General features: G+C 39.3%; 1 long non-coding RNA gene across 5 annotated transcripts in view; it reads right to left on the bottom strand.

Moving 5' to 3' along the window:
- LOC140611654 (uncharacterized) overlaps positions 1 to 24,832 on the bottom strand; it is a 151,334-nt gene that overhangs the window by 24,910 nt on the left and 101,592 nt on the right. For 3 of the 5 annotated variants that reach the window (XR_012012745.1, XR_012012742.1, XR_012012746.1), the window contains exon 3: positions 9,910 to 10,028. The exons of 1 other annotated variant lie outside the window; for it this stretch is intronic. This is a non-coding gene — a long non-coding RNA (uncharacterized lncRNA). Of the gene's footprint in view, positions 1 to 5,902; positions 6,007 to 9,909; positions 10,029 to 24,832 lie in introns of all 5 variants that reach the window. One more of the 5 variants, XR_012012744.1, reaches the window with a different exon arrangement.

The following is a 24,832-nucleotide window of genomic DNA, read 5'->3' as shown; positions in this document are numbered from 1 at the left end:
CCTTATGTTGATGGGTGTAATTCCATCTACTTTCTGTTTATCGATTTCTTGTCCTCCAGTAAGAATTTGTTCTTGGCTTTGATTCACTGATGTATGAGGGAGGTTCTCAGTGTAGTATAGAGAGAAGAAATTAGCTAGAAAAATTTCCACGCAATTGGTTATCTTATCACTCTGTGTGCCAATCAACCCCATCCATTTAATACGAAAACAACACATGCCTTTGGTCAGAAGTTAAATAGTACAAAAAAGTGTCCAAAGATAGGTGACTCTTCTTCCCTGCCTCAGAGTTCCCTTCCATAGTCAACAGTTTCTTGTATGACATTCCAGAATTTTTAATGTGAATACATGCCTATAAACACTGTTAAGCACCTTCCTTTTGTTTGCCTGAATGATACATCTTTCAGATCTGTCCAAATCAGCACATGTAGATGTACTCTTCTTAATGACTATATAACAATTTATTATGTGTCCGGATCAAAATATTTTATCAGTCTCTTGTTGATGGACATGGAGGTTGTGCCCTGTTCTTTTTCACTAGTATAAATAAGACCGCAATGAAAACTTTTTGTAAAGAGATGCAAATAAAACCAGAGGACAATTTTTTAGAAGTAACACTTGCTGGATTTATACTTTAAATTTTGATTCTGTTCAGTTGCATTCCAAAGAGGCAAAACCAATTTTTACCATTTCTACACTGTATATATGCCTTTATCCTCACTCTATCACCCACCACGAATTTCCAAATTTTATAACTATCACCAGCCTGACAGGTGAAAACTGTATCATGCTCTGAATTTACATTTGTTTAATTATGAAGAGACTGAAGATTTTAATATGCCTAAAGAGATTTTTTTCTCTCAATTCTTTCTTCACATTCTTTGCCTATTTTGTGAGATCTGTTGTATATTTCTTGTTGATATATAAAAAGCTTGTATATACATTTTGAAGATATAGGTGCATATACAGTTCAGGTGTGGTAAAAATTGGTATAAACTTTTTGGAACATGATTGGACATGTTCAGATTTTTCAATTTTGTCTTTTGCCCTTAATTACTGTACTTTTCCAAACAGAAAATTTTCATATTTTACAGCAAAATTTATCTCTATCACTCTTGTTTTTGAATGTCTACTAAGGTTGTTTCTGACTTGAGAAGGTCTTACTCCAAGATTACTTAAAAATTTTTGCTGTGATGCCCTATAAAACTTCTACAGTTTTCTATTTTCTCTTTAAAGCATACAGATCCATTTTCCCCCTAAATGGCTAAAAACTTTCCTAATACCATTTATTAAATAATCTATTGTTATTTGCTGATTTAAAATGCTACCTCTATCATACACTAGATTCCCTGAAGTATTTGGACCTACTTAAGATTCTATTCTGTTCCATTGATCTGTCTGCCTATGCAGATATTTTTAAAGTGAATACATTTATGGAGCTATAATTTAGCATATGTGGGTATATTTCCAGGCTTTAGTTATTTGTATTCTACAGTATGTTTATTTGTCACTGTGTTCTTCTGGTTTGACTTCCTCAAGGGCAAAGATTATGGATTCTCCTCCCTCTGTAATTCCCTAAAACATAGTCTCTGCCAAGTTTGACATTTTGGAAACTAAAATCAAGCCGTGTCTTTAGATAGAACCAATGATGGTCTGAGAGGTTTGAGAAAAGGAAGCTCCAGCTTAAAATATTTGACCCCTAAATAAAACATAAAACACTACAACAATTAATTCCTCTTATGAATGGGACTTTCCTGTTAAAATGCAAATATTTTTGCATGTTACCTATTCTGCATTAATTTATCATACCATCTCTTTGGTCTAGGTTTTGATAGAAAGGCAACAAGAACTAATATTTAGCCAAGCAATCTGGTAAGAATAGTACATATCCCATCGCATTTAATATCACCAAATAGCCTAGGAAATTGGTATCATTAATCTCACTTTAGAGAGAGGAAGCGGCCTCAGGGAAGTAAGTTAAGTCGCCAGGTTAGTTAGTGGCAAAACATGGATTCAAACCCAAGCTTGTTAGATTCCTAATGTGTCTGATTCAAAGCTGAGTTACTTGTTTGATATATAGTTCTAGAATATTCCTCCACTCTCCCATGCTTCCTGTCAGAGACAGAGTTCCCCGAGCAAGGATGTGAAATAATTTCCGCTTCTTGTGCCAGCTCTGCAGTGGCCGCCTTGAGCACTGAATAGAGAATAATTTCGATCTGCAACCATGCTCAACAAGAAAGAGGATAAATGATCGATGTCTGCCATGGAACTCGGAGGCAGGAGTGGCAGGGTGGGACATTGTTTGCCACTACTGCCCAAAGCACAATCCTGGAGACCAAAGAAACATTTTACCAACTTCACAGTTGTGTTTAGGAAAAATCCTAAAATCAGTCAATAAAATTTCACTCCCTAAATAAAGCCTCAGGACCCAATAATAAAAATAAATTTTGAGAAATACTGCAAACAGAAGAGAGCATTATATATGGTATTGAAAGTAAATTAGACCTGCAAGCTTGACATGCTAAATGCTCAGCCTCATTTTGTAATAATCAACTTGGCTCTACCAGTCATAGGAATGCCCACTTGACTTTCTACCTTTGCTTCACCAAGGCCACTTCTTCAAACTGGTTTTGCCAGCATAAGGGAGATAAGGCTGGTGGGTAAGTGGTACAGCATCTAATTCATCTTGTTTGTAGCTCCATCCTAGAAGTGTGTATTAAACCAAGAAACTGGGATCCCTGGGTGGCGCAGCGGTTTGGCGCCTGCCTTTGGCCCAGGGCGCGATCCTGGAGACCCGGGATCGAATCCCACATCGGGCTCCCGGTGCATGGAGCCTGCTTCTCCCTCTGCCTGTGTCTCTGCCTCTCTCTCTCTGTGTGTGACTATCATAAATAATAAATAAAAATTAAAAAATAAAATAAAATAAACCAAGAAACTGAGCTTGGAATCAGGCTCTGTCCAGTTTTACCAGTTCTAAGAAGTAGGCCCCTGGATTTATATGGTAATCAGTAGATCCAAGACCACCATGTGTGTGTCCACCTCACTCCTATTCCTCTTCCTTTCCTTCAGAGATCTGCTATTCTCTTTAGGTACCCAGGTGTCAACTGGCTCAGGAAAATTGGCCCCGCCCAAGCTTCTGACAATCCATGTGCAATCCCATGCCCCTTGTCAGTGACTAGATAAGCAGCGAGGAGGTGACCGAGTTCAGATACTGAAATACAGGCAGAGGTTACACCAACCATCTGAGGAAGTTCTTCCTCATTCCTCTGGGAATTAGAAAACAGCTATTTCTGGTCTGCTAGCTGGATATGTTCTGAGCTGATACGTGATCCAAAACTGCAGTAGTCACATCACTGAGAGGAGGACAGAGCCCAAAGAATCACAGAGAAGTGAGTCAGGACTCAGCCCTGATGATCACAACTCTGAAATTGGAGTTATTGAGGCAATCGGTGTGTTTAAATTGTATGCTGCTGTCACTCACTGCCAAATGCTTCCCAGATAACCTCTCTCATATACCCCAACTTGAGTCTCCGAGGGAGTCACTCTCTAGACTCTAGACTAGGTCTCCTTGAAGCTTTTGCCTTCTGGAAGGACAATGTAGGAGTTAAGAGCATGGGCTCAAACTTTGACCTCGGTACTATTTTCCCGTGTGACCTCAGGCAAGTTCCTTAAGCTCTCCAGGCTCAGTTTCTTCATCTGTGAAGTGGGGACAATAGTCATATTCCACAGTTGTATGAGGACTAATGAAATAAATCATGTAAAGTCCCTAGAACTGGGCCTGCCATGTAACTACTGGCAATATCACATGAATTTTGTCAGGGCCTGCTGCCTGACTTCCCAGTGGGCCCCAATTCCACATTCCCTGTCTAGGTTTGGATCACCACCTGTAATCTCCAGCCCTGAATCGAATCCAAGGGTCTTCCCACCCACTGCACCTCAGTTCTCCTGATTTTTGACTGATCTTCTTTACTTGAAGCTATAGATGCTGGGATTTTCCAGGAATCCCAGAAAGGACATAGCGAATATAATCTTATAACCTAAAGAAATACAAATCTAGTGCTAGAAAGATTCTTTCAGATTTTAATCAATTTCTCTGGCCACAGCCCTACTGCTGAAAAATAAGCCCTACACAGAAAAATAAGTTACTAATTACTATTCATATTTGGCTTTGTTTCTCCACGGTCAATTGTCCTGTTTAGTAGCTCTCACTTCCCACTGGGGTCTGTTTAATTCATTTGGCATTACTTTTTTTTTCCCTTTGCTATGGAGCTACTGTGCAGTTATGCTGAACTTCAAAAGGAGATTGATCAGGGAAATTTTCAAATGCATCATTCAAATTTCTTTTCTCTCAGAAAATGAAGTTGAACTGCCCTTATGCCATTAAACGTGGCATTTGAGTTGATGGGACAACTCCCTTAAAAGCACATACCTATGGCTCTCTTCCAGACCCTGGCATCAGTCTGTCTGTCCCTTTCCATGCAGCTTCCCTGGGAACTGTGCCATATATAGCTATCATTTTCTGCTTATAAAAAGGAAGCGAGAGATCAGGATCGTTAGATTCTATAAACACTTGAATGGTTGAGAAATGCAAAGCAATGAGCTATTTTACAGGGCTGCTGGAGACAAGGAGGGGAGAGAGGAGAAAAGAAATTATATCTTAAAACTCCGACGCGTACCATTCTTACATGATGTCTAAAGGGACAGGAATTCAAGTTGAGCATTTAAAATTTAAAACAAAATAGACAATGCAATGTTCTTTCCAGCAAAATAGCTGCCATACATGTATGGCCCTGAATGGAAAGGGAAGAAAAAAGAAACAGATAAAATGAGACACGGAGAAGAGAGAGAAATGGATTATCCAGGGAGGGTGCAGTTAAGATGCCTGCAGTTTTACATGAAAAATAATTCTGTTACATAAAGGGTGCTAAAACAAGGGAAAGAGGAAAAAGTCAGGCTGAACTTCAGAATCTATGATTCCCTGGCATAGAATATATCCTCAACTGATCCCAGCAATTTCAGGTGGCCGATTCAACGCTACATAATCTCAAAGACGATCATCTAAACTCCCTGGTTTAAATCAGAGAATATTACTTTCATATTTTTCTTCACCCCCTCCACAGTTTCAAGGTAAATTAACAGAAAGTCAATAGGATTTTAATGTGTGGGCTGTACTGTTCTTTTTTCAATGGGGTCTATACAACCTTTCCCCATCTGCACACATACGGAGGAGCCCATCCGGTGTGCTTTTTAAGTTTTCTGCTTTTCTGTGAAACGGAATGCTCCTGAGAAACCAGAGTGGTAAAGGACTTAGAGCGGGTGATAAAACCTTGTTTTTGCACTGTCGCTCAATGACATTGCATTGCTGAAGCTGCCTGGCAGTAATGGCTATTGAAATTATGCTGGCCCACCAGCCCTTGGACAGGAAGAAAACTAGCTGTGAGAACTCGGATTTTATTGAAAATCAAAAGCCAGCTGACAGGATGCTCTCTGAACTCACCCAGGAAACTCTTCATTGGAGTCATTGGCTCTAACAATGTGCTGAGAAAGATTTAGAGACTAAACCTCGGGGAATTGCTTTAAAAATACATACATGCACACACATCGGGGTGAATTTTATAAAAGTATATGAACGGCTGCAGGAAAAAGTGGTTTTAAAGGCAGGATACCACAGCCATCAACCATCTAGTGCATTTTTAAGTTCAATAAATTCCTAATAACCATAATTGAGTCTGAAAGCACAGAGTAGAAAAATGAGTTAAGCAAAGAATAATTTTAAGGCTGAAGGATAATGTTTTTTTTTAAATAAGCATAGGAAGGCATGGGTGTGTATAAACATAACAAGTGTAATTATGTAAAGCAGTAATTCCTCATTCATGTGCTCCCCAAATGTTTAATGAGCACCTACTCTGAGCTGGTGTCTTTTCTGTCACAGCTAGTGCTGTGGATGCAGCTAGGAACAAGACAGCATTTCTACCCACATTTGTAGTTTCTGTAGAACTTATTTTCTCTCTGGAGGAAAGTAAATATAAATAAATATATTTCAGTAGCTATATTCGAAGTCTATAAATGATCAAGCCAGTCACTCCATTCAACATTTATACCAGTATGTAAAAACATATTTGGCTCATGGCACACTTTCATAGACAACAAAAGCATGATTTTGTTACGAGTAGTATGATTATACTTGTGAAATATATATTCCTTCTTCTTCTTTTTTTTTTTTTATCCATCTAGGCTGATACATAGAAGCTGTCTTAAGGTCAATGAGTACCTGGACTGAAGATTTATCACTTTCAGCAGGTCAAAGGATTTCCATTTCTGCTTTATCATTATGTTTAACATTTTCCGGCTTTCCTTTTCAAATAATTTTTTTTAGAAATAATCAAATAAAATGCAATCAAATATTCAAATAATTGAACAACCAACCATACAAAAAGACAATCCTGCTGAAAGGGAATTGTTGTCTGGCACATAGTTTCACTATATAACTGCTTGAATTTTTGTCATCAGATATAAGAAAGTCTAAACTTAATAAATAAAAAGGTGATTGAGAAGGTTGGTTATGTAATGTGATAAAAGGTAGTTTGTATGGAAGTTAATTTAAGGAAGTCTCTATACCTTTCTGAAGGCACACATGCTGTCTCAGGCACACATACTGAGTTGCCATAATTACAATAGGGTCTTCCATTAAGATATCCTAGAACCCAACATTCCATGTCTTCCCCCCTCTAGGGTGGGAAAGATAGGGATCTGAGCCTCTGAGTAAGGTCCAAAGTAGCCATTAATGGTTCCATCCAAAGGTTACGGAAGACCAGATATATTAGTCTTCTTAGAGTCAAGGGACGAGAGAATGGGGACCAGATGATCGGTGCCATGTTTCTATTTTCCTCTTATCCACACATCATCACATAGATGCTGTAATGAAAATTGAAATCAGCTGTACATTTTTTAAGGCAGCCCACAGAAGCAATTCTGCAACTGTGTGCTTCAGTGCTTTCCTTAACCTCTCTGAAGCTCAGTTTTCTCATCTCTGAAATGGAAAAGGATGATTAAATGAAATAGCCCTTACAAAACACAGAAAACATTCCATGTGGGTCACTGAGTAAATAAGCCAGTATTATCCCTAACAGGTTATCAAAACTACAAATCTTAGTGAGTAAAAATTCATCTAACCCTTGCTACATCTATCTTCTATCACTAAGGCAACAGAATAATCAAGAATAATATTTAAAAAAAAAAAGAATAATATTTAAACCAACACTAGAATTTAAGAACAAATTCCTATAAAATACATCAAAGTGGATGTGATCCGTGAATATAGGGATTTCATCTGCCCTGGAAAAACAGAATTTAATTTCTGATAAATCAATAGCCTGTTTTCCTTTTCATATTTTTGGTTTGGTCATTGTAAATATATTAATTTCTCATATCATTTATATTTATTTTCCTAATCAAATTTGTTTTAGGAGAGAAATGATTGGTTATGAATCTATGATTTTTTCTTTCTACTTTTACTTTTCAATCAGCTATGGAATATTTTTAAAGTACATAAAATACAAATTTTCTGTCCAAGATATAATTGAACAACACCTTCATTGTTTTCTAAACATTATTATTTTTCTAATCCCATGAATCTCTTAGTAGTCGTGTTTTCTACTTACTAGTTTTCAAAGTTTCTTTGTGAGACATTTTTCTGTTTTCTTTAAAGTGGGCTGAGTAGCATTCAAAATACAGCAATCATTGCTGCATTCCATGTTTGTCATCTTCGTACAACACCGTAAATAATATGCAAAAATCAATAACAATTTTATACTGGTTCAATGCCATTTTGTAGGGAAAGAATCTCTTTGTGTAGATTTTAATATTCTCTTCTACCTCAGTTCCTCTTCAATAATATTAGACTTAACTAAGAAAGATTAATTTATAAAGATCAAATGTTGATTTTTTTAAGATCATGAATGATTGACATTTTCATAAGTAATGCTTATTATGTATTACTAAATGTTCAAAACATATAAACTGGCTGCTTTATTATATATTATCTACATATATGATGTGTTAAAAAAATTAGAAAAATGATATTTGCAAGGAGCACCACACATGGACCATCACCAGCACATAATCAGTAGCTCTTAGAGTGTAGCTCAGAGGCAGCACTGTGTGATGCCCTCACAAGGCTCCTTGGAGAAATTCGAATGGGCATGTGATGCCACAACAACAAGCAACCTCCAAAATCTCAGTGGCTTGAAACCACAGAGCTCTGTACCTGGCTCGTGCTATGCGTCCAAAATGGGTCGACAGGGGCCTCTGCTCCTTAATGTCTCACAGGAATCCAAGCCACTGGCTGCTCCACCTGAGCTCATCTTATACAATCACTAAAGCAGGTGGGAGCAAGGGCTTAATTAACCAAGTATTCAGCATTAACGATTCTTCCTCAAAATCATGTTCTTTCACACTTCTTTAGCCAAAGCAACCCCATGGATCACCTAAGTTTATGTGGGGGGGGGGGGACATGATTCTTCCATGTGCTAAAGAGAACCATCTACACGTTTGGTGGGCAGCATGCATGGCTATCAGAGCCCCTACTCATCCTGTCATCATGAAAAGAAATGAGGGGCACCTGGGTGGCTCAGGCAGTTAAGCATCTGCCTTCGGCTCAGGTCATGATCCCAGGGTCCTGGGGTCCAGTCCCACATCCTCAGGCTCCCTACTCAGCAGGGAGTCTGCTTCTCCCTCTCCCTCTGCTCTCCATCCCCCTCGCTTGCACACACACACACACACACACACTCTCTGTCTCAAATAAATAAAATCTTAAAAAAAAAATTTTTTTTAAAGAAAAGAAATGAAAAGGCAGGAGTTTTAACAGCTGGCCCAATGAAGGCCCAAAATTCTTCAGTGACATTCATCTCATTCCTTCTAACTCAGACTCCAGAGGTAGGGGATGACTAGAGTAAGACTTACTATTTTCCCTCAGAGAATCCTTTCCTTGTAAATGCAAATATACACCTTTGTGTAATTCTTTGCTCCTTTTATGTTTCCAGGATATTGCTAAATGGGAACCTGGTTAGCTTCAAAACCTCCAAGAAAAATTAGGAAGAGGCCAGTACAGACTTAAGAACATTAGCTTACGACTCATGGTCCCTAACATTTATTTAGACTCTATGCTGGATGCTACTTAGTGGGGTTTGTATCATCTCATATCATCTTCAGAGCAACTGTATGAAGTGTGTAGACACTATGGTCATCCTCACACTTCAGATGAAGAAAGTTAGGAAGATGGCCGAAGTCAATGGTGAAAGAGGAAGGATGCTGTCCCACCTGGGGGGACTCCAGAGCCCACACCGCCAACCCACATATGACAGTAACATCGGTAACGTGTTTTCTTATAAATACCATTCGAATGTGTGTATTTAAATAAATGCCAGTTCACAACTGTAATTTTGAGAAACGGTTCCAAAACCACATTCCAGCACATTTTCCCATTAAAAAAAATAATAGTGCTAGCTTTTAACTTCATCAGATTCCTTTCATACATCAAATGGCTGGCTACATAAGGAGCATTTTTTTGGAGCTACTCTATAAACTTTATGTGGCTCTAGGCTAACTAGAGAATTTTAAATATTACCAGGAATGAGTGAAACTAGTTTACAAGGAGTATATTGGGAACATGACAAGATTCATAGCTGCTGCATTGTTTTGTGACTGTGGAATGACATTCATGGAGGCCACGTAAATGTCACCCCCTGGAGTTGTACCGTGTACAATGTGTGTGACCATATGTCGAGGTTATAATGTTTTCCACGGGAAGTCTACTTTTACCTACACTCCTGTCCCAAGCTGTCATCTCCTGACAGGGAGTCCTGTCCTATTTGTTGTTTTTTTTTTTCCAAATATCTGTAAAGAATTTAATACCTTTAATTATTTTCCAAATTGGCAGTAGGGAATATTGATGTGATAAGCATTCTGAAAGCAAGTCTTATAAAAGCACATCTCACATGGTCGTTTGTTGCTAGAAGAGTCAGTGTCTGGCCCTGCACAAGGAAATTATATTAATTGAACTGGGAAACTTCAAAAACAGTCTGAATTTAAGGAACTACATTTACTGGAGTACAGAATAAGTTATTCAACTTAATTCTTTTAAAATTTCATAGCAATATATTAAGTGGCATTGTAAATTTTGTGTGTTTATTGATATCTGTGGGGATAAATCATTATTATTTCCAAGAATAGAAAAAAGAAACACCACTTCGGTCCGTCAACTTCAACAGCTTCCTATTCCAATCTCCATAAAACTGCTGGTTCATTCCTCTCCTTCCATTGGACCCCATTACAGACCCCACAGGATCTCACCGCTACTGCTATTGCGTCTTAATTGTGTTTTAATCATTTTTTTTTTCAATCCCCCAACCCACTGTAGTGTCAGCAAGCTGCTGTTGATCTGGAGAAGTCCTTTGTTGCCAATCCCATCGAGCTGCTCTCTGCAGAGAACTGCCCCCTTTGAAGACCTGCCCCGGTTGTCTTTGTGTGAGCTGCTTCAGTGAAGGAATAGAGAGGCATGCCTTAGGTAAGAATTTTTGCAATGCCTTTTCAAACGGTATTTGTACACTTTAGTAGTCATCATAGATTCTCTGCTGACCTAAGAGATTTGCAGCATTATAAAGGCTGTGGCAGAGGCGAAGAATATTCATCAATCCTTTTCTTCTTTTGAAACAGGCCCGAAAAGGAATGACTTGTGGGCAAATATTGATTTCTTTTCCCCAAGATCAACTATTAAGTATAAAAGGACACCTAAACATGAAATTGAAAGGTTTCCATTGTTAAACCAGGGAGGAAGGCAGAGAAGGAAGACTGTACTTCCCTACCTGGGAACACGAAGGGTAAGGGACAAGTGAGAAATGTAATGCCTGTGGCACTTCCTACTAAAGTCTTTTCTGGAAGCTGAAGGGAAATAAATGAAGCAATTTAGGGCTGTGCTTCTCAAACCTAACCCTCGTGCATGTGTGAGTCACCAGGGATCTTGTCAAAATGCAGATTCGGATTACAAGGCCTGGGTTGGAACCTCAGATTTTGACTTTCTGACTCGCCTTCAAGCGAGGCGAGGCTGATCCTGCTGGTCCAGAGCTCACTTGGGGTACCAAGGTTTCAGCCACTTGCAACTGACCATCATGTCGTCTAACAGCCAACCACATTCTTTCCAACAAAGTTCTTTCCAACAAAGAAAGGGCAAAAGCAGGCACTGATGTCTCATCTGCATCCCCTGCCTCAAAGAATAAAAAAGGGTGAGGAGCCCCCCAGTGGCATTCTCTGTCCATAAAAAGATCACATCCACCTGCCTGAGAAAAGGATTGAGGGAGGCCATTGGGGTTGGTGTGATGAGTTCAGCAATCCCCCGTGCTGAGCGTTGGGGGCACTTGGTTTGGTTTTCACATTACCAGCCTCAGTGAGGTGGAACAGAGGATTACAAAGGGATAAGCTAAATGGCAATTGCAAGTGTATTGTTGTGGTCACCAGCACCTTTTCCATCAGTATTTTCCATTTCTCCAAAGCCATATGGAGCACTTAATCTATTTAGGTGATTTCTTAAGAGAGAATGAACAATATGTGTCCCCAAGTGGCAAGTGTAGTGAAAGTTAAAAACGGTATATTCTTTTATCCCAAAGCCTCTGAAATGTTCACAGATCTTACTATTATCATAAAAATAAATGACAATAGGGATTTAGTTCAGTTAGAAATCATCCTGCTCTTGTCCATATTGCGAAACTTGAAATAAAACACACTGCCTTCTAGCCCTCAAGATCAGGGGAGGGGGGAGTCCAATATGAAAGCTCCAAATAATCTATGGTTTGAAGAGCGGGCTGTTTTAACAGAGTTCATGGCCAAAGACTTAGAAGAAGAGGAATTTCAGATCCAATACTAAAAATAGTGGATTTATGCTTAGATGGGTTTGTTTCTTCAAAGAATGCTCCATTGATCTTACTGAAATTCTTCCAGGTGAGTTACTTGCTCTGTCCAAAGAGCAGCTGCTGTCTAAAAAATAATAAGGTATTTGTAAGCTAACAGTTCTGTCTAGGTAAGTCAGAGACTTGGGCCAAATTTACAAAGAAACATTTTTCACTGACTTTCCAAAAACATCTATCAATGTTATAAGTAAAAATTTGAAAGAAATTAAACAAAAATATTCAAGAGCCAAGTGTGATGGTGCCAAATTTATGTTAGAGGTCTGAGTCGAGCCTAATTAGAAGGATAATGGTCAAACACAACGGGGCTCGATTTAAAATATTAAGGACGATCTAATTGGTGAGCTGAGGAAGTGGTCACCTATATAAAATGAAAGCATTTCTAGGGACTGACTCTTCCTCTGTCCCAGCCCGAAATACCTTTTGCCTAAAATCCCAAACTAAATACCCTATTGCTGTTAATTAGCATCCATGGGAAATACACATTAAATTGTTTTTGATTCCTTGATATATTTGCATCAGTTTGATTGTTAGGGCTTCCTTCCATTAGCTAGGCATGGATAGATTCTGTTTTCACAAAGGGATTGAAAGGAGTGGCAAAGGAAAGGCCGGGTCCAGAGCCAACTCAGGACAGATTAGCAAGCCATCCAGGGGTGGTGATAAGGGCATTCAGGTATCCGGGGGCCTGAACACTAAATTGGCCCTTTGCCAAAGGCAAATTTAATACTTTTTGTATTTCTGCCTACAATGGGATGAAAGCAATCACAGAATGCAGGCCAAAGCTGGCGCTACACACCTCGAGCTAAATGTACGTGGAACTTTTCAAAGAGTGGTTCTTTTCAGTTAGAAGCATAAAAGGACTGACATGAATTGTTTCACAAAACTTGAATAAAACAACTTAACTGAATATTGTCAACCCTATCCATAGTCGAGGCATTTATAATAGACAGGAAACAAAGTTCCTAATACCCAGGATCACTTATGCACACATAGGAAACATGTTTTCCCCTCTGGCAGGATAGCATTTCTGGTATTAAACAGCTGTTTTCACCTCCCCCTAAAAGTGGCTGTGATTCACCCTCCTTCAACTTATCCAGCCAAAACCTGTCAGGAGTTGCTTGAGGCTGAAAAGTATGCATGTTGCTTTTTATGTAAATGGAGGGGGAATGGGTGCCACAGGTAATGCTGTTACACACAAAAAAAGACTTTAAATGGATGCCAGAAACAAATTCTCCTGGTCCTCTGAGTCTCTTTTTCTGCTTAACCACATTGCCCCCACCCCCAGGTGTCCTTGATGCAACTCTGAACATTCTGAGAATGATTTTCAAACCCAATACATTTCGAAAGTGTGGAATGGATGCCTCTGTGAAATAGAGATGAGCTTGAAAGAAAAGATGAAATTTGCACATGTTCCTTTTGCAACCAGGGCTTTCTAGTGAATTGCTTGATTCAGAAGATAATTCTTCCTATTTTTCAGTGTTTGAAGTGTAGCATGTGCTCAAGCAGCTAATGGATCTGTTTCTGGCCACAATGCCATCTTTGAGATGCAAAGCTTACAGAGTAGGCATCAGATTGACCTTTGCTTCCCAACTGCTCTTGATCTCACTGCATACTGATTTGTTCTTCCAGAAAGAGGAAAGGCATAAAGGTTAGGCAGCTCAGCACAGATTAAATGAAAACAGAAATAAGTTTTTATTTTTATTCGGATAAGTGACCAACGTCTTTCCAAGGCTTCAGAATCTGTCAGTCATATATTACACACACACGCACACGCACACGCACACACGAACACACCATCCTTGAACCTTTCTAGGCACAGAGGATAAAAGAGTAAGCAACACAAAACTTCCACCATCATGGAACTTAACACTGCAGGGAAGACAGACAATAAAGAAACCAAAAAGTCCTGTGTACATGTAATGCAACATTGTGTAGTAATAAGCACTGTGAGTTGTAATAACCCTGGGCAGGGGGATCAATGGGAAGGTGGAGTGCCTACCCACAGTAGGCCCATCTGAGAAAGTGATATCGGAATGAAGACTTGTATAAAATTCAAGAGCAGTCCTTACAGGTATCTTGGGAAAGAACTCTCCAAGCTGAGAAAATAATGTGCTCAAAGGTCCTAAAGTAGCAACAAGCTAAGCAACAAGCAATTTTTGAGGAATTGAAGAGCCAGTGTGGTAGAGCTGAGAGTGTGGCAAGAGATGAGATTGTGTGGACAGGAAGAGGGCAGATCCAATGGAGCCTTGAAGACCATAGTAAGGAGCTGGGTTTTTATTCTGATTGAATGAATCCACTGGACGATTTTGAGCAGAAAAGGGACTTACATGTCAATCAGATAACTCTGAAGCTCTTGACATAGTGTGGGCAAGATTAGAAGCCAAAGAAACCAATTAGGAGTTTAAATGGGGGTCTTGGACTAGGAAAAGTAACAGTGAACACGAAGAAACTGATTAAGTCCTAGATATATTTTGAAGTTAGAGATTATGCATTTCCAATATACTAAATATGAGGTTTGTGAGATAGATATCAAGGATAACTCCCAGTTTTTGACTTGATTCATTTTGTGAATGATAGTGCTGTTTACTGAAATGAGAACCAGAAATGCTTGGGAAAAATGAGAATCAAGAGTTCCCCTTTGAAGATGTTAAATTTAAAAATGCCTTTTAGATATCCAGGGCAAGATGTCGAGGAGGGAATAGATATACAAGTGTGGAGCCCAGAGGAAAGGAAAGGGCTGAAGATGTAAATTCAGAACCGCCCTGATATAGCTAATATATAAAGCCATAATAGTGAGTGAAATCACCTAGAGATAAAGACCAGGAAAAGGAGAAGAAACCGTGAAGAGGCTGAATCCTAGAGCACCCCCAAAATCGCTAGGTCAGAGAGAGGTGAGCCAACAAAGAGGAATGGGAAGGCACAGCCATTGCATAGGAAGAAAACAAGAGAGTAATAGAGCTATCCAAACCAAGTAAAAAATAGACTTCCAGAGAGTAGACGTGAAAAATGGGATCAAGTGCTACTAACAGGTCAAGTGAGATCAAGGTTGAGAAATGCCCATGGAATGTGGCAAGATAGAAACCATTTGTAGCCTCAGTAAGAAGGATTTCAGTGGCATGCTGGAGATGAAAGCCTGAAGTTGAAAGAGCCAAGGAATGAATATATAAAACATAAAACCTTTTCAGTGAGAAAAGAAAATGCCTGAGAGGGGATGTGAAATCTGAGCGAGAGTGGGTGACTTTGTCAGGGGAGATTTTAGAATATCTTTGAATATGGGCAGGAATGATTGTAGAAAGAAAGAATGATGCCCGAGAAAGAGAATGTAATTGCAGGAGCAAAGCCCTTGAGAAGGAAGAAGGGATGGGATCCATGCATGAATGTAGACTTGGACCTTGGAAGAAACAGGACTGTTCATCCGTTGCAATGAAAGGAAGGCCAAGTGTATGGATCCGGTGCCAAGGGGATCTGGGATGGCGGAAACTGGCAGAAAATCTCTTGTGTTTGTCTTTATTCTCTTAGTGAAATAGCAGGTAAGGTCATCAGTCCACAGTGATGTAAGAGTATCAAATGCTAGGGGAGTGAGAGAAAGCATGGGAAACAGCTTCTCAGAGTGGTGGAGTTGGCCAAGGGACCTAACAGCCCTCCAGGGAGTGCAGATTGGTAGTCACAAGTTAAGTAACTCTCTGCCTCTTACTGCTTCCCCCGTACTGCTGAATGGGAAATTTGGATATTATCTCTATATTCTTTTTTTTTTTTAAAGATTTTATTTATTTATTCACAAGAGACAGAGAGAGACACAGGCAGAGACACAGGCAGAGAGAAGCAGGTTCCATGCAGGGAGCCCGACATGGGACTCGATCCCAGGTCTCCAGGATCAGGCCCTGGGCCGAAGGTGGTGTTAAACCACTGAGCCACCCGGGCTGCCCTTAAAAGAACATTTAAAACCAAACTTTCCAATGTAACTTTAAATTCATAATGGCCTTTATTCTCATTTCCGTCTATACATAAATTGTTCCTCTTTGAGCTGAGAAGGTCATTTTCTTTGATTCAAAGAGCACTGTACCATCAGGAGACCTACTTCTAATCTCTCCAATTAGCAAACTGTATGATCCTAAGCAATTATTTAATCTCATTATAAAAGAGACGAGGTTACCACACCAATATCCTTTCTTCCCTTTTGACCAGTAACAGGATTTTTGATTCTTAGCTGAGCAGAAGACTCCTCAAATTAAAACTATGTTTCCAAACTTCCTTTGCAGCTATGTGTGATGGTGGAATTAAGTTAGGGCCAATGCAACGTAAAGAAAAATTGTATGAGGCAGGTTCTAGGAAACTCCCTTAGAACATGCCATGTACTCCTTATCTGCTCTTTCAGTCCTTTCATCATGTTAGCTAGAGTTCCAGTCATCATCTTGAACCATCCTAAGAAAGGCAAAGCAGCCAGGTAGAGAGAACCTGAGTCCCTAGCAATTCTGTAGAGCCCCAAACGTCCAGCCTTCTGCAATGAGAGAGAGAACTGTCTATCATGCCATTGAACTTAAACATGACCAATAGACACTCAACCTCAGCTTTCTTTTCCAGACTAAAGCTACTGTCAGGTTTCCTGTGCAAATGAAAAATTCTCACTTGCAATGTCATCTCTTTGTTTCAGAGGTCACAGAAATAAAATCTACAATGGCTAGAATGCAAAATTTCTGGCTTTAATCCCTTCATTTAATGCCATCCTGAAGCTCGTTTAGCATTGCCAAGAGGATTTCTATCCAGAGCTTTAACACCTCTCTTCACACTTACATTTCCACAGAGGTAGGCGATCACAATGCTTGATCTCTCTGGTTCTGACACCAGGATTAGTCTGGTATGTGGAGCAAAGAGGTGCTGCCGAGAGCTTCCTACAATCCTCTGGAACCCTCACTGTGCCCCACAATTTCAATGGCTTGAACAGTCCACTGTACTATGCAGAATGCAAAAATTGAAAATGATAACTCTCGTGAAAAGTTTCTCCCCACATTATGTTTATTTTTATTTCGTCTTGCTTTTCTGAAGAAAACAAACGGTATCTGCCCAAAGAATTTATTAATTAACCCGGGGCACCTTTATTTTTGTGTGTAAAATGCTACTACCAAAAGAATAGAAGGAAATAAGCCAGACAAAAACAATTATTTGAAACAAGGCTTGTGAAAATTATGTCTTTAGGAAATACAATTTTGAACTTACTGCGATAATTTGTAAGCAAGTTAAAAATTTTTTTTTCTGCATTCCATCATTATTAAACTGGAGTAGAACTTTTTCCCTTGAGTTATCATTTATTAAAAATCTCCCTGGATTTTCAGGCAATTTGGGGAAATGTAACTTGTAAGAGAAAAAACTTATAGAATATAATGTTTTAACAAAATTTCTCTTTTGAAAAAGCAATTGAGCCTTCTGCACTCTATGCAAATAGCGTTGAACCAACAGAAAGTGCTGTAAAAGCTAGCAGTGGAAGTCTGTGTCTGTATTTTCTTTTGATCTCTCTCTGGATTTAATGCCCTCATGAAGCTCGAATGGAATATATGCAAGTCACAGCATGGCAGAGGGATAATATATTTCCCCCTGCTTCGCTGAGCATGAGTTGTGTATCTTGCCATCTTGAGAGTCCACAGTGCAGTACATTTATCCCCATTAGAAAAGCTCACTCCAATAATATATGGATGCTGCAGCCACTTGTGACAAATATGTAAAATCATAACCTTATACATTCTGAAGATGGGGTGCATATATGTTGAAGCTATTAAACATGCATTGACAGATTTTTGTTAAAACTAGACTTTCAAGTCCAAAGACTAAGAAGGCAAATCTATTGATGATATTTGTGTATTTATGTAGCCTCAGAAGACTCCAACTTTAATTTGAAGATGGAAACATAAAAGCAGTCCTTCCCACTTTGGCCGTATATGAATTCTCTTTGCCCATCCTGAGCAAAAAGCTATTCAGATCAGGGGTGGGTGTTCGTAAGTCCTGCTTGATGAATTTGTGATAATACGTTCAGCTCTTTCTAATCTCATTTTAGGGCCAAAGATCGCAGCAATGAAAGAGTATATATTTTTAAGTGACCAAAAAGTAAGAAAATACTTGTGGTTTGAATCCTAATATTTACTAACGTGTACACTTGACTAAGTTTACTTAACCCAAGTCTCAGTTTGCTCACCTGTAAAAAAGGGAGAATAATGATAATACCTACTTTTTATAGGATTGTATATAAAGGGCTCAGCATACCGCTGGCACTCAATAAATATTGGCTATTTTCATCGTAAGGATTACCTCGGGATCCTCACTGGTATGTCAATGAGGAAAACTCAGCATAACATATGAAAAAGATAAGGTGAGGGAGCTGCCATTAACTGTGATCTCCAGCTTCTCCTATCCTCTCCCAAAGGGTAATAATATGATGATATCCCTCAACACAACTGAGAAACAGACACAGATGCTGAGAACCGCACAAAGGCTTGATAAACCCCCCAAAAGTCTGGGCTCTAAAGTCATGAGATCCAAAATTTAAATCTGTGTCTACATCTACTTAATACATAGGACACCTTTTAGCAACCTTATAGCCAGGACAGCCACAGCCCTGGAGACTAGGGGAGAGCCAGCCATAGGGTTAGTTTTCTCTCCTCTAACCAGAGGTTAGAGCATTTGCATCTTTCCGATCTCAAGGTTCACATCTCTTGAAACAAATTATATTTAAAAAATCTGTCAATTAGTTGATTCTCTGCATTGACAAGGCTATAAACTCACTGCTCAAATTCTTTAGCTTTGAGGATAAAAGTCCTGGCATGGAAAAATAACATTTCATGCCATTTCCATTAGAGTTAAGGATACAAATACATCACCAGTATTAAAATCTCATAGACATTCCGATTTTTCCTTGTTGCTTGATACATTTCATTATAAACTTACCACCTTATTCAAGCCAATACCCATAGCCTTAAACCTTATAAACATATATATTGAATTCTGGTGCGAGAGAAAGCACAATTATATGCAATAGCAATTACATGGCTAAGAGTTAGGTAGATAATTAGAATCAAGGTTTATCCTTTGTAAAGATAGTCCTGGGCGTCGATCTGCTACCCATACATCACCGGGAAACATTTATTATTCTCTGTTTCACAGGCAAAGAAACTAAGGTTAAGTTACCTGTCCAAATAACTTTTTAATTATGGAAAATATTATTCTTGAGGATTAAAATATCTTTGCAATTTATGAGACTTATAAGACCTGGAAATGCGGTTAAATAAAGTAATATATGTGAAAAAAAATGAAAAAACCCTTATTAAAATAACAAATACCTGTATAGAATTTGGCATTTAATAGATACTCTTAATATACCTATTTCCCCAATTAACACAGCCTAGTCATTAATATACTGTATTATGTTATGAAGTCATAATTGCAGTCAAGCAGAAAATAATTACCATCTATCAACTTTCATGTTTTACAAAAGCAAAATTATTTTTCTTTTGTTTTAGAAGTTCCTCAGAACAAATAATAGTTTACAATGGCAACCCTTTCATTTCATAACCCAACCGCCACATGTCTCTATAAAGCTGTCATATACCTTTCTGGGCTCAACTCACATGTAACTGTTTCAATTTTAAAATCTAATCCGAGGGCAAATCCTCCTGATTCCATTGTGAACACCTGGTACGAACAACAGTGAAAAATAGTGGGTCTTTTTCAAATGTATCTCCACGTGCAAAAAAAAAAGCCTGATTTTACACATCTCTCAGATCAGACTTGCAAAACAATTCATTGCAATTAATTGATGTCTGCAAACCTATACTGAACACCCACTCTCACGTGCATTGTTGGGCACTGTGCTCCCGGAGGTAAGCAGCCCTTAGGGCAGCTTATATATCATTGGAGAGCAATACAAGTTAGGGACACAAATAAGTAGAATGCAAGGCAGAATAGGAAAAAAAAGCCTGAAAGAAAGATAGAAAATAATTACAAGTTTCAGAGGCAAGGCAGCTCGAGATCATCTAATTAGATATATTGACATCATTGAAAAGATGTGACGTAAAGTTGGTACAAGTCCATCCAACAAAGATGGGGCGGGCTGGACATTCCTGACCTAAGGAATAGTGTTATCAAAGACTCTAATACACATGGTGTTGGGAAAAGCACATGGCGTTTGGGAATCAACAAGAGGTCCTATTTGCTTGAATCAAGAATAATCTTTGTAATGGACTTTATTGTTTCTGCTACCCAAGTTATAGTTTTATATTTTAACAGATACATGCAGCAGTGCAACTATTAGCACAATCAAGAATATTTCCATCACCGCCAAATTCTTACTAATGCCTATTTACAGTCATTCACTCCCAACCTCTGACCCCAGGCAACTGCGAGTTGCCTTTCTATCACTATAGATTGGTTTTTCTCATTCTAAAATATTATAGAAATGCAATCATACAGCTTATACTCATTGCATCTGGCTTCTTTGACTCAAAATAATGCTTTGAGGTCAGCCATGCTGTTGGGTTTGTAAGTAGTTTCTTTTCATTCCTGAGAAATAGTTCCTTATATAGATGTACTACAATTCATTGATCTACTTTCCTGTGGAGGAACATTTGGGTTACTTGAGGCTTTTGACTATTATGAATAAATCTGCTAGGAACATGTGTGTACAAATCTTTTGGAAGATATATATTTTCATTTCTCTTGGGTAAAAATCTAGGAGTGGAATGGCTGAGTCATTCCCAACATAGGGAAAAGATATGTTTAATCCTATAAGAGATATCCAAGCTGTTTTCCCCAAATGATTATATCCCTATATTCCCACTAGCAGTGTGTGCAGGCTCAGGAGTTCCACTTCCTCACCAGCCAGCACTCAGTATGTAAGTCTCTTTAATCTTCACCATTCAAGTGGGTACATAGAAGTGTCTCAAAGTGATCTTAATTTGCCTTATCCTCATGTCTAAAGATGTCGAGCACCTCTGCATGTGTTATTGGCCATTCCTACATCTTCTTTCATGAAAAACCTCTTCAAATCATGTGCCCACTGGGTTGTTCTCTTGTATTCTTCAAAAAGGAAATCTTCTTCCTGGTTCATCCCGTGTGATGCGATTCACTACGCACTGGATGACCTTACTTTCCGTCTCTATTTAATACATCTTTTAAAATCTGGCTCATAGATCCCCTTCCCTGCGTAGCTTCTTCACCAACCATTCCTTTCCCTGAGCTCTGATAGAACTTCACTTCCACGTTCCACTCTAGCAGCATGCATCATACCACATCATAATTCATTGTTACTGGTCTCTATCTATCCCCAGACTAGGAGCTCCTCAAAGTTTCAGGATGAGTGTTTTTCTTCTTTGTATCTGCCTGGGACTTAATACAGTGCCTACCACATTTAAGTATTCAGGCTCACTCAGATGATTCCTAAGAGAAGGAATAGCAACCTATTCAGGCAACCATCATGGATGGGTAAGGGTAGGTTCAGAATACTGGGGGAGTCACTATTTGTTCATTCATTTAACAAATATTTCTTGAACTCTTGCTATGTGCCAGGCACCTCAGATGCTAGGATACAGAGCTAAACCAGCTAAACAAAATCTCCACCCCAATGGAACTAAGCCTACCTCAAAGGAGACTGAATCATTCATCAAAAGTTAAAATGTAGTGCAGCAAATGCTATGTTAAGGGAAATCTGGGATGCTAAGGAAGCTTCAAGAAGAATCTCTAACCCAGGCTTTGAAATCAGAGGAGAGTTACTGAAGAAGTGATATCTGAGCTGAGATATGAAGGATACATCAGAGTGATTCAAGCTGAGAAACAGAGGAACAGCAGCTCTTGCGAAGGCCCAGAAGTAAGAAAGAACAAAGCTCATTCGGAGAGCCACACTAAATGGGCAGAGATAAAGAGCTAGCTATTGGATATAAGGACTGACTGCAAAGAAAAATGCTGGTGATGATTCCATTCAGTGATCAATAAATACACTGAAGAAAGGCTTTTTACAAATTTTTGTTTCTGTTGTGTGAGAAATTCATCAGTTTTCTCTCATAATCCCACCTCTAACATTTATTGGCTGTGTGATCTTAAGACAGTGGAACCTCCCTGTTCCATTTCCTCATCTTCATCATGGGAATAATAATTTCATGAAGCTGGTGTGACATGGGAGCTAATACAGGTAAAATGCCACGTCAGGGATGAATTGGTTGCTCACCAAATGTTTTCCTGTCCCTGGGCCATAGTTACACTACATTTGGGGGCAACCTTTTATCTAGGTGGGCCATGGAACTAGTTACCAATGCTAGGTGAGTCCTAGGGGTGTGTCAGTTCCTAGACTAAGGCAATTAAGAGCAGGTGCATCCTTGTCATTGTCTCTCCCTTTCCTTGGGTGATAACTTTGGAGTCCACATGTTGAACACTCCCTGGTAAGAAGCCTGGGTCTCTGAATGACTACATGAAGTAGAACCCCTTTATGATACCACACACCTACCCTCTGCTAACCTGGCTGGACTGTGATATGTGGTGATAAAAAAAAGAAGAGGAAGAAGAAGAAGAAGAACAACAACAACAACAACAACAAGAAAAAGAACAAGAACAAGAAGAACAAGAACAACAACAACAAGAAGAAGGAGAAAAAGAAGGAGGAGAAGGAGAAGAAGAAGAAGAAGAAAGAAGAAGAAGAAGAAGAAGAAGAAGAAGAAGAAGAAGAAGAAGAAGAAGAAGAAGAAGAAGAAGAAGAAAAGAAAACTCAAAAAAATTGTATTGTGTTATTACACTAAGTCCTTGTGGTTTTTTGTTACGGTCCTCTACCCTGCTTCATTCAAACATTTAGCCCAATGTTTAGCACAGAGTACTGAAGAAATGTTAGCTGAAGATCCCAGAATTATTATTTGTGGTCGTATTATTATTCATACATGAGACAATACGGCATGATAGCTCAAGCTCAAGCTCTGGAATCAGACAAAATTGGGTCTGACCCCTCATGCCACATGTACCAACTGTGTTTCCCAGTCACTTAGCCTCCTACACCTCACCTCGCTCATCTATATGATGATGGTGCCTGCCTCAGAAGGTCACTATGAGTATCGAATAAAATAAAGCACATAAATCTTTTGGCACGCTTGCACCTTGCAAGCACTCATTAAGTAGAAGCCACTAATCATATTATCTCGCAAGGAAAATGTGATATTGGGAGGGTTCAAAAATCTGCTGCAGCGTACTCGTTGGAGAGGTCTCTGGGGAGCATATCCCCCTCGTACGTCAACCTCTCAGGAAGTCCAGCATGTCTCCCTTTCTGCTCCAGGACATTGCAAGAGTGGACTGGTCACTCTGGCAACCTGAACACTCTATTTCCTGCCGTCACCCCAGGAATGTTTGTTGCTCTGGAGGTACATCCATAATATTGTCAGGTCAGTAATTACCCCATCTGACAGAAAATAATAGTAATAACAATGTGTTAACAGATCAGGCCTCCAGTGCTCATAAATTATTCTTTCTTTCCTTCCTCAGCAAGGATCTTGGGGATGCAGGGGCTTTGAGCTGTTGGCCTCTCACCGCCGGTGCTCCTGGCCTGCTCCGTTTCCCCAGCACCACAAGGCACAAGCAACTCGTGCTGGCACTAGACATCTTTTAATATTTGTTGCCCTCTTTCTGCCTAGCACTTGTGACTCCATCTTGACATGAAGCCGTTTCTGTTATTGCCATTACTAACTAAATAGCCCCTGGACTCTGGCTGGAAAACAGTGCCATAAATTGCTTAGAGTTATCCCATTGCCCGCAAACAAAAAATCCGGGTAGCCTTGGGTCCATTTTTACTTTATTATTTATACGGCCAGGCCATTTATTGCAAGATACTGCCTCTCTCTGGGTTGGAGTAGGCAAATGATTCCATTTTCTATAGGAAATGGTGCAACTCCTAATTCAGGAGCCTCGACAGGAGGCGTGCTTAGGAGGGAAGCATTTGCACATTTGTCGCTGAGAGCAGGAAATCATTATCTGTGCCCTGTTCTTCCTTGGTGCTTGAAACAGAGTGGAATTGAAGAGCAGGGTTTTCATATCTCTTTAGCCATTGGGTCAAGTTACTGCCAGAGAAAGAAAGATGGAGAGAGAGAGCTTGGACAGCACGAATTCATTTTAATGGTCTATTGGTTCCACTTAGTGAAGGCCTATTAATTGCATAACATGCATCTGTATCTGTGTCTTTCAAATAACATTTCTAACCACCTGGGGAACTGCTAAGAAGGCACAGAGGGCTATATAAAGAATGGGTGCAATTAGGCAATTATGATCAAGGATAGAGAAAGATTTGAAGGGAGAGAAGGAGACGAGGCTCCTGTTTCAGTGCTGTCGGGTATTTTTATAGGGGAAAAAAGGCTCTTTAATTATGAAAATCTTTTCTTTTGTAAATTGCTACACAAGTAACACAGAGACGGGGGAAGTAAATTCCTCAGTGAAGGGATCAGGTGTGTTATGGAAAGTAGGTGAGCTAGGAAGTTTCTGATCAAAAAGAAACATTTTTTTTAATTTTGATTTTTTAAAAAACTTGCTAAAATTATATTTTTATTCTCCTTTATTGTTTCATGGTGAAATTCCATTTTAATAAAATTCGGAAATTAAAAACTACTTAGCGCATTTTTAACCCTATGTAGTATCTTGTGCCCCCTGAGAAACCGCCAAGTGCATCTCAGCGGGAGGAGGAAACATCCTGATCTTCCATGAGAGGAGGTGCCAACTAGTGGGCTACTTGTCATTTCCCGACAGCACCATTCATCAAGGGTCAATCATCACAGGCCTATCTCCCGTAACAGATCATGAGGGCACAAGGGAATTTCTTTATACCGTTTTGATTATCTCACCTTTGGAAAAAAGGAAAATAAGTATCTTGAAAA

Source organism: Canis lupus, chromosome 20 (genome assembly GCF_048164855.1).
Source record: "Canis lupus baileyi chromosome 20, mCanLup2.hap1, whole genome shotgun sequence".
In the NCBI taxonomy this organism is placed as follows: domain Eukaryota; kingdom Metazoa; phylum Chordata; class Mammalia; order Carnivora; family Canidae; genus Canis; species Canis lupus.
This window is presented reverse-complemented; position numbering and strand designations above follow the sequence as displayed.